General features: G+C 36.1%; 1 protein-coding gene and 1 long non-coding RNA gene across 2 annotated transcripts in view; one reads left to right on the top strand and one right to left on the bottom strand.

Annotated features, from left to right (window-relative positions):
* vwa8 (von Willebrand factor A domain containing 8) overlaps positions 1–16,373 on the top strand; it is a 146,785-nt gene that overhangs the window by 105,418 nt on the left and 24,994 nt on the right. The window lies entirely within an intron of this gene.
* LOC129443274 (uncharacterized) lies at positions 9,244–15,373 on the bottom strand. The gene is made up of 3 exons (XR_012358258.1): positions 15,138–15,373; positions 10,339–10,403; positions 9,244–9,963 (listed from the first exon to the last, which is right to left on the bottom strand). It is a non-coding gene; the product is annotated as an uncharacterized lncRNA (long non-coding RNA).

The following is a 16,373-nucleotide window of genomic DNA, read 5'->3' as shown; positions in this document are numbered from 1 at the left end:
GAAAGTGCTTGAATCTATTTTACGCAAGAAGTTTTCTGAAAAAAAATCCATTCCCTGTGTAGTGTAGGATAATATCATAAAAATTCTAGACTTTTTAAGCACACGTGCTAAATTGTTCGCTTTAAATGCTTATATCTTCTGTATCCGAATGTTGATTTATACCAAAATGCTTTTTTGTATAGTTGTGTTTGACACAAGAAAACGTCTCTGGTTACGTATGTGACTGTTGTTCCTGAGAAGGTAACAAGACGCTGCATCTCCCTTGCCATACTTCCTGCGTCCCTGTAACGCCATCTTTGGCAATATTTCAGATAGGGATATACTTCCTGGCTCCTGCGTCACCCTGTCTTTGTCGTTAAGCCTCACCATTGGTTGAATTTGATATACACATTCAGACGCACTTACCCCTGGAGGCATCCCCAAAGTGTCACCGCAGTGACGCAGCGCGACTTCCCTCGAAAGGGAACTGTAACAATGTATCTTAAAAGGTAACACGATGTAACTTTGCTCTCACTAGAAATGTGTCCCCACATTTAGTCCTTGAATTTGAGGGTATTGGACCTGGAAAGTCCTTGAAAGGTCCTTGAATTTGAAGTTAACTAAGGTGTGAGAACCCTGAAAAGATATAATTGTTTTAGTGGTTTAAATGAGAAAATCCCTTTCAGTCAATCTTAGGGGCTGTTTTAAGATGTGTTTTCGTTGATCGGATCACAAGTGGAAGAGAAAGACACATTCACGTTTACACCAGGTATTTTTAATATGTCTCTTTTGTCCACTTCGACCGCTTCTGTCCTGATTACTTTAAGGGGATGGTCTCTGGACGTTTTACACCTCGTTTACCTGTCTTTAACGTCGTCCACTTGTGATCCGATCAACCAAAACACATCTTAATATCACTACAAACAGCCTCCTAAAGTGGGCTAGTGAGTTTTTTATTTAACAGTTTGGTTAAATAATAGTAGGTAAGTATATATGTTGGTAGAGGTTAGCCATTTATTACAGAGGTCATTTACATATTCAAGTTTTGATACAGGAGCAAAATCAGCCTTTTTGTTTTTGGTAAAAGAAACATTCACTAAGATTATGAGCGAATTAATTTTAACCAAAGCTTATCTTACATTTATTTATTACAGTTCATTAAAAGTTTGCATTTTTATCAGTATGTGTGTTCTGGGTTCAAACTCATGACCTTTTGTGCTGCTAACGCAATGTTGTACCACTGAGCTATACAAGAGCACTTAGTCATCACAATGCAAAGGAATTCAGCATTGTGTTCTGCTGGTGAAAGTATTGACTATAAACAGTACTTTGACAAGGGGCCATAGCTTTAAAGCAACACTATGTCATTTTTTGACCTTAAAATAATGTCTCTATTATTTCAATGGTAAAACAGCTCTAAACTGAATTCTAATGCCGCGGAAAATGCATTTACATCTCCTATTATTCACATTTACTCTTTTTCGCATAAGTCAAAAACCACCTAAAGGGAGCGTAAAAACGTTTTTTTTTTTGTGTGTGTGAATTAAAAGATTTTTATAAAAAATTTGCTGTTTACATCACTCATTTTTTAAGCTACTAAAATGATGGTGATGGAAACACGCCTATTGATAGAAAGTAATTTTACAGTAAGATAAACTTTTGAAATAATTGACAAGTTATTTTTTGGGCCATTTTTTCCTTTATTGGATCGATAGTAATTAAGGAGACGATGAAGAGAGGGGTATGGGATTGGCAAACGACCTCGAGCCGGTATTCAAACTCGGGTAGCCAGAAGTGTGACTGCATCATGTGTCGGAGCACTGGCCACTACACCATCGGCTCCGACAATAATTAACAATTTAAAATATCCCCAACATGCTTAACTTTTTCCACGCCATTGATGAGTTAACTCGTCAATTAAGAGAAAATGCTTTCCTTCCAATGACAAGTTTTTCCGGCAATCCATATTTCCGCTATTATCCACCAGGTGGCGCTCTTACCTGACTTATAAAACCCGGAAGCAACCCTTTAGGTCAAAGAGTAAGAACTCTGAATCTGATCTCTATCAAAAGTACTTCACAAAAATGCAATTATCTCATTTTTTTAATTTGTTTGAATGCAGAGGGTCTGTTGTTTCATTTGATATATTGTATGTTTATATGTTTTAAAAATAATATTTTCTGAAAGGCATTAAACTTATGTGAAAATCATAAAAATGCTGGTGGTGGCTGGCAACTTTTTTTAAAAACGCTGGCGGGAAAAGACTTGAACATTTTATAGGGAAATGCAAAAATATAAATTTTTTTGTATTTTTTAATTTTCAGTGTTATATACAGTACTGTGCAAACGTCTTAGGCCAGCATGCTACCATTAGATTTGTTGTTTTTGCACTGCTATATTGACCACATATAATTACTTCTCAGTCTCTTTATTAGAATACAACCAGAAAATACAAGAAATGTGTGTATAGTATTAAAAACAGTATAAAAGTAAACGCTGAAGTGTGAAGTATTTAGGGTAAACTCTTCCACTTAAGCAATAGCAGGCAGCTGCAGGATCTCTTAAACGTACATTAAATTAAATCCTAATTTCTAATTCTAATCGAATGACTTCAGGACTTCAGTCTCCTCAAAAAAGCTCAAGATGTGTTTGGTGCCAAGAGAGGTCACACTTCATACTGACTGATGCCTGAAGAAGACATTTAATTCTGAAAATTGTTTTGTTTTTAATTTTGTGTACATATTTCCTGTTTGTATCTTTAAAAAGAGTGAACAATAAATATGGATGGACATTAAAACTTTGCTAAAACAACAAAGCTGGTGATGGTGGCCTAAGACTTTTGTGTAGTACTGTAAATATATAAGCACTTCCATAAATGGAAACATCCACTTAAATGAAAATTAATTTATTTCAAATTTATCCTTTAAGCATTTTGTTTTTTATTTCAAAAGTTAGCATATTTAATGGCGAGATGAAAATGGATCGCATATCCAAATGGGTGAACATACCGTACTGTATGACTTTATAGTTTAGTATGCTGTTGGAGCCTTTTGTATTCAAATGTTTTGATCTTCAGGCTGTATTGACAGGATCAAAGTGTTAAAATCTCAGTGGAGATGGGCCGTGTTGTTTTTCTCACAGGAAGTGGGATTTTGTTTAACGCAAAACAATCTTTTGATTTTGCTGTGCTGTGATGAGGACATGATGTGAAATGATCCTTGGCAGTCTTGGATATGCAGTATGCACTATTGTTTAAAAGTTCATGGTCACTTAACTGAAATGTCTTTATGATCAAAAAAACCCTTTGATCTGAAGGCATATGTCTGAATGTGTACAAAAAAATATATTTTAATATTATGTCAACATATAATTTAGTTTATTTCAATATATATATATATATATATATATATATATATATATATATATATATATATATATATATATATATATATTGGTGATTCTCACGAAAACTTGGTTTTAAAAATGTCAAGCATGAAAATGTAAAAATTGCTTAAATTTACTTTTTTTCCCGCCAGACATTGAAAAACAAAGTCTGGAATAAATGGGAACATTAATTTAAAAACTCTTACTTATCATTTAACACTTTTTTTAACATAATTAAAAAATTTTGTCCTAAAAAATCTCATTACCGCAACAGTCAGAAAACATCAACACTGACATATTTTTAAAATGACATGACAAACCTGAAAGAACATAATTTGGAGATTCTGCACATGCATTTAAAATCAAAGTATTATGCTTCTATTAATTAAATTAACATTTAATAAGCATCTGTTGCGGTAATGATAATCAAAATGTCGTGTAAGCATTCTGACAAAACAATATTTCAAATTAACTGTAAAAAAATGATCTTACCTGGTAGCCATCTTGAAGTAACTGGTCCATGTGCTTAGTCACTCAAAATCAAACTTTATTAAAATTCTGTATGTGTGCTTAAACTGTTCTCAAAAAGTGTTGCGGAGGATGAGAACATCAGGCATGGACACATCATTTTTCCTAATTTTTCTTCATTATTATTATACATGAATATTCAGTAAATATTTTTTCTGTCATCTAAAGTAGTCTAGCAAAACATCCATTTATTTATTTTCTTAATATTTTTGTGTTAATTTGATTAAATTACAACATAACGCATGTTCAAACACAGACGGACACATTGCGGTAATGAGAATTTCAGCAGAAAATGAGATAAAATTGACAAATTATAAATTTTTATGTTGAAATCACACATTGTGCAAGGCAGAACACAGTATTGTGTTAATTCTGATGCTTTTTAATATTACTATATTACACATTTTATAGCTAAAATCATTAGTGCCGTGGTGTTTCAATGGTTTCATGAGAATCACCCATATATATATATTCTCCCGACTGATCCAGGACGACTAAAGGGCTTGTTAGAGTTCTTCGTAGGCCCTACGCATCACTTTTCATTTATGCTTCTGTGTTGTCAACTGCGTCACATTCAGACCGCTAAGTCAGCAGTATCCCACAGCAGCAGTACAACAGCCAAAGAAGAAGCAGCTTGGCCAGTAAACCCACAAACGAAGAAGACAAATAAGAAGAAGTAGAGGCTTGTTCTAGGGGTTCTAGTGGATCAATCACAGTGCTTGCAGTTCGCGTAGATTGGACGCGTCATCACATTTTTGCAAAGGTGCACGTCAGGCTACGCAGAGCTATGCACAGCCAACGGCTTAGTTACAGTGAAAAACCTACGCGCGACTATGAAGCCAGCTTTACATTTAGCAGACTTGTACAGGTATAGTTGTACAGGACAAATCTACAGGATCGAGCAATAGCAATGTGATCAGTGAAGCTTAGCTGGTCGTCAATGATCACTCTGAGGTTCCTGGACGTGGATAAGGTAGATGAGGCCAACTGAATGGATAAATTGTGTTGTATTGTTGGTCAGCCGAGATCACTAGCAGTTTTGTCTTTGCGAGGCAATTGATGGTCTTTCATTCAGAAAGAGAGATCACTCAGGCAGGTGAAATTCTGAGCAGAGACTGTAGGATCATCTGGTTGAAATGAGAGATGGAGTTATCAGCAGTGTCATCAGCATAGCAATGATAAGAAAAGCCATGTTTCAGAATGACAGATCCTAAGAATGCCATGTCAATTCAGAAAAGCAGTGGCCCAAGTACTGAGCCCTGAGGCACCCCAGCAGTGAGATGATGAGACTGTTCCCGAGACGCCAATATTTCTGAGTTTTGTCATAGTTAACAGAGTCAAAAGTAGCAGACAGGTCTAACTGGATGAGAACTGAGGTCTTATTAACTGCTTTTGACAGTCTCAGTGCTTCAATGACAGAAAGACGTGCAGGACTTTCTTTGTGGAGTTTGCATGTTCTTTCTATATCAACATGGGGTTCCTCAAGGTGCTCTGGTTTCCAAAGACATTCAGATTATGTGAATTGGAGTCAATACATTTCCATGTAAATAGGTGTGTGTCTGTGAGTGCACTGCAATGGACTGGCCATCTATTCAAGGTTTACCTTGCCTGCATGTGGCCCAAGATGCCGGGATAGGCTCCAGCCCCCCCTTTCCCTACAGAGATCAGAAAGTTTCAGATACCTGTGTTGTACCATAAATTAACTTATTTATATGCTTAAATGTGGAAAATAAGTAAATTAAGAAGTAGTAAATGTCCTTAATATTTAAAATGATAGGGTAAAATAAAGATGCCCTATGGTTTAATGTAGTGAAATTGTTTATTTTCAGTGCTATATAATCACGTAAAACAACACACACACACACACACACACACACACTCTCTCTCTCTCTCTCTCTCTCTCTCTCTCTCTCTCTCTCTCTCTCTCTCAGCCACGCTGGCTTCTTCTCTCTCCAGTCTGTGGACACGTTTTGGAATTTTGGAGAAAATAGCAGCAGTTTCTCTTTTCTCCAATAACAGTGTACAAAGAATGTGAGCTTCAGAGGCCAAGCAGGAAACCACAGCATGTGTGTGTGAGAAAGTGAGACAAAGTAGGGAGATAATATCATGAGCGAGATTTTTACTCTCTTATCGTTTCATTTGACTCACATTAGCGAGGCACCCTCAGATGTCGCACAAAACAAATCAAGATGCACTTTTTTGCTGCCATTTCGAGACATTTTCGGTTCCGCTGGTAATGGATAGGAGGAGTGTCATTTCTTTTGAAAAGAAACAATGTGCCACAGGTTTGTGAGATAAGATTTTAGATCAAGCCGTCTGGACAGATCTCACATCAGATAGATGCGGTGTGTGAGCACACCTGAGGTCTGAGGAGCACTTGCGGTCTAGACATACTTCACACGCTCATTCTCTTATAACATTAAACACCTCTTACACACACTCATGCATGTACTGCGAACGGTCTGAGAAGTTTAGGAGTAGGATTAGAAGAGGTTGAGGGATTATTGACATCATCCCACCTGGAAAGTAGAACCCAGCTGCTGAGGTCATCAAATAGTTGGGTAAATGAGATTGATTTGGCTTAACCAATCAATCACAAGTTTAAAGTAAAACTTTATTTAACCAGTCAATGGTGAGTCATTGGGAAAATGGATTTAAATTCAGCTAATAAGATTACTTCACCTTTAAAAAAAAATGATTTGATTTGATCTCATGAAGACAGGGCCCAATTCTTATTACCGTAATGCAAAAAAAATCTAATTTTCATTACATTTACCTGGTTAATATTGGACATGGAGATCACCATGGGTGACCTGGTAGAACTTTAACCCTCATTTTTTATTCACCCACACTGATTCAGGCTTGAACACCTGGGTGTGCGTGTACAGTTGTGTTCAAAATTATTCAACCCCAACTGAAATTGATTGTTTTGGCCGGTTTGACATTGATTTTGATCATCCAGTCATCCTGCTTACAATTACATCAAAGAGGCATGTGTAGGTCAGACAAATATAACATAACATTTATAATGAAATAACCACAAATGTCTTTTCTGTGCTCACATCATTATCAGTTTTATTCAACCCCCAAGTGACATTCAATCTTAGTACTTAGTACAACATCCTTTTACAGTTAAAACAGCTTTTAAACGTGAAGCATAGCTTGACACAAGTGTCTTGCAGCGATCTACGGGTATCTTCGCCCATTCATCATGGGCAAAAGCCTCCAGTTCAGTCACATTCTTAGGATTGCGCACTGCAACTGCTTTCTTTAAGTCCCACCAGAGGTTCTCAATCGGATTTAAGTCTGGTGACTGCGATGGCCACTTCAAAATATTCCAGCCTTTTTTCTGCAACCATGCTCTAGTGGATTTGGAGGTATGCTTGGGATCCTTGTCCTGTTGAAAGGTCCAACGTCTCCCAAGCCTCAGGTTTGTGACGGACTGCAACACATTGTCATCCAATATCTCCTGGTACTGAAGAGAATTCATGGTACCTTGCACACGCTGAAGTTTCCCTGTACCTGCAGAAGCAAAACAGCCCCAAAGCATGATTGACCCCCCACCATGCTTCACAGTAGGCAAGGTGTTCTTTTCTTCATAGGCCTTGTTTTTCCTCCTCCAAACATAGCGTTGATCCATGGGCCCAAACAGTTCTAATTTTCCACAGAACACTATCCCAAAACTTCTGTGGTTTGTCCACATGACTTTTGGCATACTGCAGTCGACTCTTCTTATTCTTTGGAGACAGCAAGGGGGTGCGCCTGGGAGTTCTGGCATGGAGGCCTTCAGTATGCAGGGTGCGCCGTATTGTCTGAGCAGAAACTTCAGTACCCACATCTGACAAATCTTTTCTCAGTTCCTCAGCAGTCACACGGGGACTTTTTTCCACATTACGCTTCAGATAGCGCACAGCAGTCGCAGTTAGCATCTTTTTTCTGCCACGACCAGGAAGCGTTTCAACAGTGCCCTTTGCCTTGAATTTGCGAATGATGCTTCCTATGGTGTCTCTTGGTATGTTCAACATCTTTGCAATCTTTTTATAGCCATTGCCCTTCCTGTGAAGATTAATCACCTCTTCTCTTGTCTTCCTGGACCATTCTTATGACTTCACCATGTTTGTAACCACACCAGTAAATGTTTAGAAGGAGTTGAGTATCACAGACATTTTAAATCTGCCTAATTGGTTCTTATTAGGCTTTATTGCTGTTCACTGACATCCATAGGTGTTTTCAGTACCTGATTGAAAACACTTCAATGAACCTCTGTTCTTCAGAGTGGTAGTTCTTTAAGTGGTTGAATAATTGTGTCAATGAAGAATTCACAAAAGAAACATTTACTACCGTATTACAAAACCAATTGATGTCATTTTAGTTGCATATGGTTCTTTAAGAAGTCATTGTAGGATTTCATTCTGAATACAATTACAAATGTACACTAAATTCCCTAAAACCCTTAACAGCATTGGGGGGTTGAATAATTTTGAACACAACTGTATATAGGTGGTGGTTGTGAAGCTGTACAGACTTGCCTGTAGAGTAATGTTTATCCTACGCCTACTACACCTAAGTGCTCACCATTGTCTCTCATGACAGCTGCATTTAATGTGTGGCTTAACAGAACCTGTGATGAATCAAATAACCTCTAAAATCCTCTGAATGAAAAAAAAATGGATAGAATATGTGAAAGTTAAACTACCTAAGTATAACACATTGGTAATTCAGACTGATGTTTGTGCTGTTGTTTTGGTTGATCCCACCAAAATTAGTTAACATCTTGTAGAATGAGGTCATTGAGGAAGTTCCTTTGTTGTTTGGAGGAATAGGTGTATTACAAATGACTCGTATGATGAATGATCCTTCTTAAAAAGGATTGTTGAAAGCAAACCTAGAGAGCTTATGTAAAATGCTTTACGTGGTTAAACATCACAGGGCAAACAATGCAAATGAAGCTTTTAGTTTTCCGAGAAAATGTTAATGTTTCTGATGGAAAGTCAGTCTGATGGAAAGTAGGATTTTTCTTGGTGTATGTTGCATACACTCTAAAAATGGTTGGGTTAAAAACAACCCAATTGGCAACCCAGCGCTGGGTAAATATTGGACAGAACACATGCTGGGTTAAAGTAACCCAACACATTGGGTAACACATTTTAACCCAGCAGGTTGGGTTGTTGAGAAAACCCAACATGTAGTCATTTTAACCATTTATGGGATTAATATTCTGGGTTTTGGGTTATTCTTGCTGGGTTATTTTTATCATGTGCTTTATTGTAAATCAAGACCATTGTTAACAGCAAATAAATGTTTATTTGATTGCAAAATAACTACAAACTCTTAAATTTTTACAGTTGTAAGTTGCAAAATCATATAAAGGACTGCTTACTGACCCAAGTATAAATATATTTATAAAATATCATAAATTATGCACATTGAAGTAACAATGTAACAGGTTGAATCAATTCGTTTGAATTTAAGACAGAATTTGTAATTTTACAGTATATATATGAAATACTGAAATGTACATAAACAAAACTACAGCAGTGTAAAAAAGAAACAATGTAATTGTTAAATTAAAAGTAAAATCATTCATAGATGTGTAAAGTTTTTTTAAAGAACAAATGTTTTAAGTTTCACAGAATGGAATGTATTTGACTAAAAATACTTCATTTATTAAAGTTACTCGTCGCGAACAAAGATGTACAAAGGAATCGAACAGCAGGGGATTCATCCATTTGAAAAATGACAGACTACAGGAATTCCCATAGAAGCACATTGCCTGGGGTATTTATTTTTTTAAGCACTTAAAATGCCTTTAAACCAGAGACTGTAAAAAATATGCAAGTAGTGTCTGTGACGTCACCCATTGGTTTGTGAAGAGCATTTTTGAAGCTTAAAGTAGGCGGTGCGTGCCGTCGCCATCTTGGCCGAATTGCAGTTTAAGTCACTTCCGTATTCAGAGAGACTGATTGAGAAAAAAGATTGAGAGGTCTGCTGCATGTTTCCCATGGCCAGGACGAAAGGAAAGGGTTTCGAGGATTCTGTCCAGAGAAGAAATTCCACCACATTTGTTGCAATCTACAAAAGAGGAAAACACTTTTAGTGGTCTGAACTGAATGATCAGATTGAAGTATTCAGAAAACCATGTGGGCCAAGTGAATTATATATTTTATAAAAATTATAAGGGTTTCATTTGCATCCCTGGCCGCATTACCACCACGTGTGAGATTTTTTTTCCAAAAATGCAATAGCCTGTTTACAGTTTGCATAAGACTTTGGTGTTACACTCCTTTAACTTTTTTGCCAACAACAAAGGCTGCAAACCACACAGACTGACAAATATGATGATCTGATCTGACTATAAAGAATAAAGTACTGCAGAACTAAAATTTAGCAGATAATTAAGACATTCTAAATATATTTTAAATAGGAATTATTAAATGTTATACTTACTGGCTGAAGTTGTTTGAAGGTCTTGCCCGCCTCATCAATGGATGGACGTTAAAACTCTGCACACTCTAAAAAAAAAGAATTGGAAAACAACATCACATCTGATCTCTGCTAAAAACATAACATCTCTGATACAGTATCAGCCACAGATCAGAGGGTTGGTCAATATACATTTGAAATCACAGGAGACAACCCAAAAATATTATGAAATGAATATAAAATAGTAACTAAATACGACTCAATAACACATCTAAATTCATATAACAGTACACATATACATGTTTGTCACTTCCACGCAGCCTCCGTCTTGGTGACAAATACGTTTATGTTTTCAAGTTCATATTCAAACACTTAAATTATTGTTTCATTTTAAAAGAGAGGAACAAGCATACATATAAGACACCAGTTCTTGGAAACGCTGTTTCGTTTTAATTTATCGACGCGTTACCTGCCGTACCGACTGTGAAGTGAATGTACTTCTTGTCTTTGCCTCAGTGACAGCGTAGACGACGGCTCGGCTCCGTGATCCTCCGCCGCGGCGCCGCCGGTAAAGTTAACATGTGCTTCTGCTCGCGCCTCGCCCTTTGCGGTCTGTCTTTACATATCGAATGACAAGAAAGCAATTCGTTTGTCGCTAAATTTAATTTAACAGCGTCGCTATCGCTTGTTAAGCTGGGAAAGGGAAAACTATGCGCGTGTGTGACACAAAAAGCCGAAGTGGGTTGCGAAGGTCCACTCTGTACCGGGTTTGACTCGCTTTGTTAAAGGCTTACAGAAATTGTCATGAGTTAACGTAATCAACCGTGTGATGGGGATTTTGTAACATCTGTTTTATTAATTTTATTAATATGCCATATCAAACATCTTAGAACGATTATTCAAGTCAATTTGTGTAAATGGCGATCTGAGGCAGTGCTTTAAGTGGGCCGGAACGCCCCGGTACTCAGTACCGCCACTTCTAAAAATAGCTCTTGAGCGTACCACCACCTCTACGTACGCCCAGAACGTGCTTTTAGCGTACCGGAACGCTCATCTGTTTAAAAATCAGAGGTTTAATTTAATCATTAGTACGGAGCCCTTCTGGTCACCCCCTGGAAAAAAGAAAACAATCCGTGATCACGGTTTTGTAATTCGTCCCCTCAGTTTATAAACCGTACTCACGGATTATTAAACTGTTCCCTCAGTTTTACAAACCGTGCGCTCGGATTAATAAACCGTACGCACGAGTTAACAATCCGTGCTCTTAGATTTGTAAACCGTACCCTCAGTTTTTGCAATCCGTACCCACGAATTTATAAACCGTGCGCACGCTTTTGCAATCTGTTCTCACAGTTTTGCTAACTGGATTTGTAGCCCCTCCATCATTTTAGAAATCGCTGTACTATTCATTCTTATTCATTCTTTCCAAGTTTCCTATTAATGTTTGATATTTTCGGAAATTAATAAAGTTTAAACCGTGTTAAGCTGTTTTATACGTTCCTAACTGGAAACGTGCTTTAATATTTACGAAATATTTTAATCGGATGCTACAGTAAACAGATATCTTTGTGTAAAATTAACATGTTATTTAGATTTATTCATCAAATAAAATAAATATTTAACTAACAAATGATTTCTAAATATCCTATATATTTTAATCACTTAGGCTTGCTATATATTTTCGTTTTTAATTGCTCATTTCAAATTCATATTTTATGTATTTAACATCAACTTATTAGGTAAGATTAAAAGATTATTAAGAGCTGCACAATTATAAACATATAAGTTTTATATACCTATAATTCTTAATTATTGTAAATCAATATTATTTGCATTTAACATCAACTTCATGCCAAACTTTTATTATGATTTACTTAATTTTTTGGTGAAACATTTTTACATTATGTTTATTATCTGAGCTAATGTAAGCAAAAAAGTAGTTAGAAATTAAGTAGATCACATGTTAATTTAAGGATCAATGAGAAAATAATCATCAAAGGAAACTTCTGGGATGACAAACATGAGAGAAACTCTTTAAAAAATCCAGATAAGTTTGGAGTTTATTAATATTTAAACTTAAAATTTGTACTTTTAATTAAATATTGTCTTTGTCCTTGCGTAAAGTTTTTTTATCTGAATACTTGAAGTTATACTGTTATATTAACTGGGTAACAGCTTTCTGTGCAAATACTGCTAGAATAATCGTGACTATTTGTATTGTACGTATTTATTTAGGTCACCAAAGTGTTAAAATAGCTGTGCTCTTTGAAATGTGTGTAAAAGAATCAATTTCTGGTCATATTTTTAATGCACAATGAGCGGGTAGGCTATATGAGCCACACTCTGTAAAACATTTACTATGATTTATTCAATTTTTGGTAAAACATTTTATACTTACAAATACTGAGTAAATTTGAAAGCTTTAAATCTGGTATTAACAATAATTAAATTGATTTCCTATTAAAAATAAAATTGAGTAAAAATAAGTAATTGCAAATGTTAAGTAGATGTAGCTGTTTTTATGAATTTTATTTAAATAAAAAATGAGTTGAATTTACTTAATGTAAAGTGAATTTATTTCATACCATCCTTTATGAACGATATATATTGTAAATGTAATTACTCATACTCCACCTATATTGTAAATGTAATTACTCATACTCCACACTTACCAGGATTTTTTAGGAGATTCGGAGATGTTTATTGTCTGCAAAAGACACAATTTCATCTGCTGCTGAATAAAACCCGTTTGCTTTGTTGATTTTTAAATTAACACGTGATCTACTTTGTTTGCCTATATTTACTCAAATAATAGGCTACAATTTAAAAATGTTTGATTGTCGATGTTATGTTGATGTTAAATACATAAAATATTAATTTTAAATGAGCAATTATTATTATAAGTTTTAAAACGTGTAAATATTTAAGTGTGAAATTCTCAAATATATTGATAATCAGATATAATAATATTGATTTACAATAATTAAGAATTATATGTATATAAAACTTATATGTATATAATTGTGCAGCTCTTAATAATCTTTTAATCTTACCTAATACGCTGATGTTAAATACATAAAATATGAATTTGAAATGAGCAATTAAAAACGAAAATATATAGCAAGCCTAAGTGTGGCATTCTCAAATATATTGATTAAAATATTAAGGATATGTAGAAATCATTTGTTAGTTAAATATTTATTTTATTTGATGAAGAAATCTAAATAACATATGTTAATTTTACACAAAGATATCTTACTGTAGCATCCGATTAAAATATTTCGTAAATATTAAAGCACGTTTCCAGTTAGGAACGTATAAAACAGCTTAACACGGTTTAAACTTTATTAATTTCCGAAAATATCAAACATTAATAGCAAACTTGGAAAGAATGAATAAGAATGAATAGCGATTTCTAAAATGAGGGAGGGGCTACAAATCCAGTTAGCAAAACTGTGAGAACATATTGCAAAAGCGTGCGCACGGTTTATAAATTCGTGGGTACGGATTGCAAAAACTAAGGGTACGGTTTACAAATCTAAGAGCACGGATTGTTAACTCGTGCGTACGGTTTATTAATCCGAGCGCACGGTTTGTAAAACTGAGGGAACAGTTTAATAATCCGTGAGTACGGTTTATAAACTGAGGGGACGAATTACAAAACCGTGATCACGGATTGTTTTCTTTTTTCCAGGGGGTGACCAGAAGGGCGCCGTACATTTGGCTGCGCTCCGCTTTTCAGAGCGCCCTTAATGTACGCTTCCTAATTCGTTCCACCGAGAGCAGAGACTACATTACCCATACACCCTTGCGTTTACAAGTTAAAAGCGCATGCGTCCTTCAGTCAGTGTCAACGTGCTCTGGAGAGGTGTGTGTTTGTGTGTGAAACGCGCAACCATAGCTGCTCGGTTAAAATGAAAATACAATGAACACGTAATATATGCCCTCATTGTTTTAGACTCTGAGTAGTAAAAGAACACGGTCAGAATCAGAGGACTCGCTGACATCCCACCAAGCCAGAATGATAGCTGCAGGTCAGACGCAAGCCTTGTAGGTACGTGATAATCTCCGCTGTCGCGGCTTTCAGTTTGGTTCCCCTCGACGCAACTTCGGATTTCCTCAGGCGATGTGCAGAAAACACTCTTGAAATTGTAATATACATTTAGTTTAATTGCTAAACTAAAAGTAAACGAAATTTCAATGAATTTAAACGACATGCACAGTAGTTTTACCACCCGCAAAATGGAAAACAATGGGACAAAATAAATGACTTTAATCAGAGTTTCAAATGGCCAGTATTTTGTTATTCTTGACCCCATAGACATGGTCTTGGTGTCATTTTAAAGTTTTTTTTCAAGCTTTTTCTATCTGAACCACTAGTTTTAGCATTTAACCATGCTGAAAATTTTACTCACATATCTACCTTTTGCACATTTTATTTATGTTCAAAAACTCTTTCTACAGTAGCTCTTTCTAATGGTATTTTTTTCAAAATCCTTTTGCACATTTTATTTATGTTCAGTAGCTATTTCTAGCTCAAGCAAATCCACAAATTTATAAAAGGATTAATTATTTTTTACAAGGTCGTCTGTTGACTGCTAAATATAAAACCCCTTCAATATAGGAGTCGAGTCAGCAAAAAAAAAAAATAGAGTACCGGCACCTCTTTTGGGCCACTTAAAGCACTGATCTGAGGTAACAGTCGTCATTCCTCTAAATTACACCCGTCGTCTTAGCCAGTATAAATTAACACGTTGCTGTCTCGCAAAATGTTATAATCTTGTTTATATTCATGAAATGTTCACAAAAGCATATAAACTTACCTTGAAACAACTGCTTCAGTGACTCTGTCCTTTCACGACGACCATTGCTGAGCACATTCAAACATCAAGGGCGCGAAGCACGTGAGCCTCTTCAAACAACCCAACATAATAACCCAGCAGTTTTAACCCAACACCTAGAAAACTGAAACTACCCAAAAAGTGTTTAAAATGTAAAAAAATAACCCAGCAAAACAACCCAACAGACTCGACCCAGCATTTTGGGTTAAAAAATAACCCAGCCATTTTTAGAGTGTACTGCTCCCATCAAAGAGCCACGTTTGATATTCACGCATGATATTCTAGATGTGTCTCCTTTAAGGAGAGTATATGGGATTGTTTTTACCCATTTTGTTGTCTACCTGGTGAAAACCATAAGGGCAATTGCTTTAAAAAGTAATAGTGTACTGGTCTTTAACAAGCCATGTATTTTAAAGGTGCAATGTGGGACTTTTAGTGGTGAGACTGTGAATTACAACCAATTGCTTAGTCCACAACTCACCCCTCCTTTTTGAAATGCAAAGTTAAGCTACGGTAGCCGCCACAGGACAAACATATCATAATCTGAGACAACATAGTAACAAAACGCAATCTTACAGTTTGTCCGTTTAGGGCTACTGTAGAGACATGGGGGTAATTCCATAGATATGTATAAAGGCTAGATGGCTCAAGGCGGAGTCCCTAACGGCATCACCTGGCGGCCATCTTACGACGGGGCGCTCGCTCGCTCGTAGCATTGAGTTTGGTGGTGCAGGTGCTTTTGGGTGACCGTAACTTGCTCAATTTTCTACCGATTTTCAAACGGTTTGGATTTTTACAAACGTTATTAACGTGGCTATAATTCTGGATGCTTTAACATGTTTCATGAATTTATTTTTTATTTTTAGTATAGGTATGCAGTGTCATAGGTACATCTTTGACGTTTATAACAAGCCAGACCGTTTGAGAATCGGTAAAAAATTAAGCAAGTTATGGTCATTTAAAAGTACCTGCATCATTAAAACTCAATGCTACGAGTGAGCGAGCGCCCTGTCGTAAGATGGCCGCCAAAATGCGGACGTTGCACTCCATTGGCCAGCAGCGCGGACGAGCCATCTAGCCTTTATACATATCTATGGGTAATTCCATGTAAGGGGACCCGCGTTGTATGTAGATTAAAACGTCTCATTCTAAGGTAATAAAAACAATACAGTTCATTATGTAGGGTCCTTATAATATATGTATGTATATTTTATTGCT

Source organism: Misgurnus anguillicaudatus, chromosome 17, assembly GCF_027580225.2.
Source record: "Misgurnus anguillicaudatus chromosome 17, ASM2758022v2, whole genome shotgun sequence".
In the NCBI taxonomy this organism is placed as follows: domain Eukaryota; kingdom Metazoa; phylum Chordata; class Actinopteri; order Cypriniformes; family Cobitidae; genus Misgurnus; species Misgurnus anguillicaudatus.
Note: the sequence above shows the minus strand (reverse complement) of the source record. Positions and strands in the feature narration are given on the sequence as shown.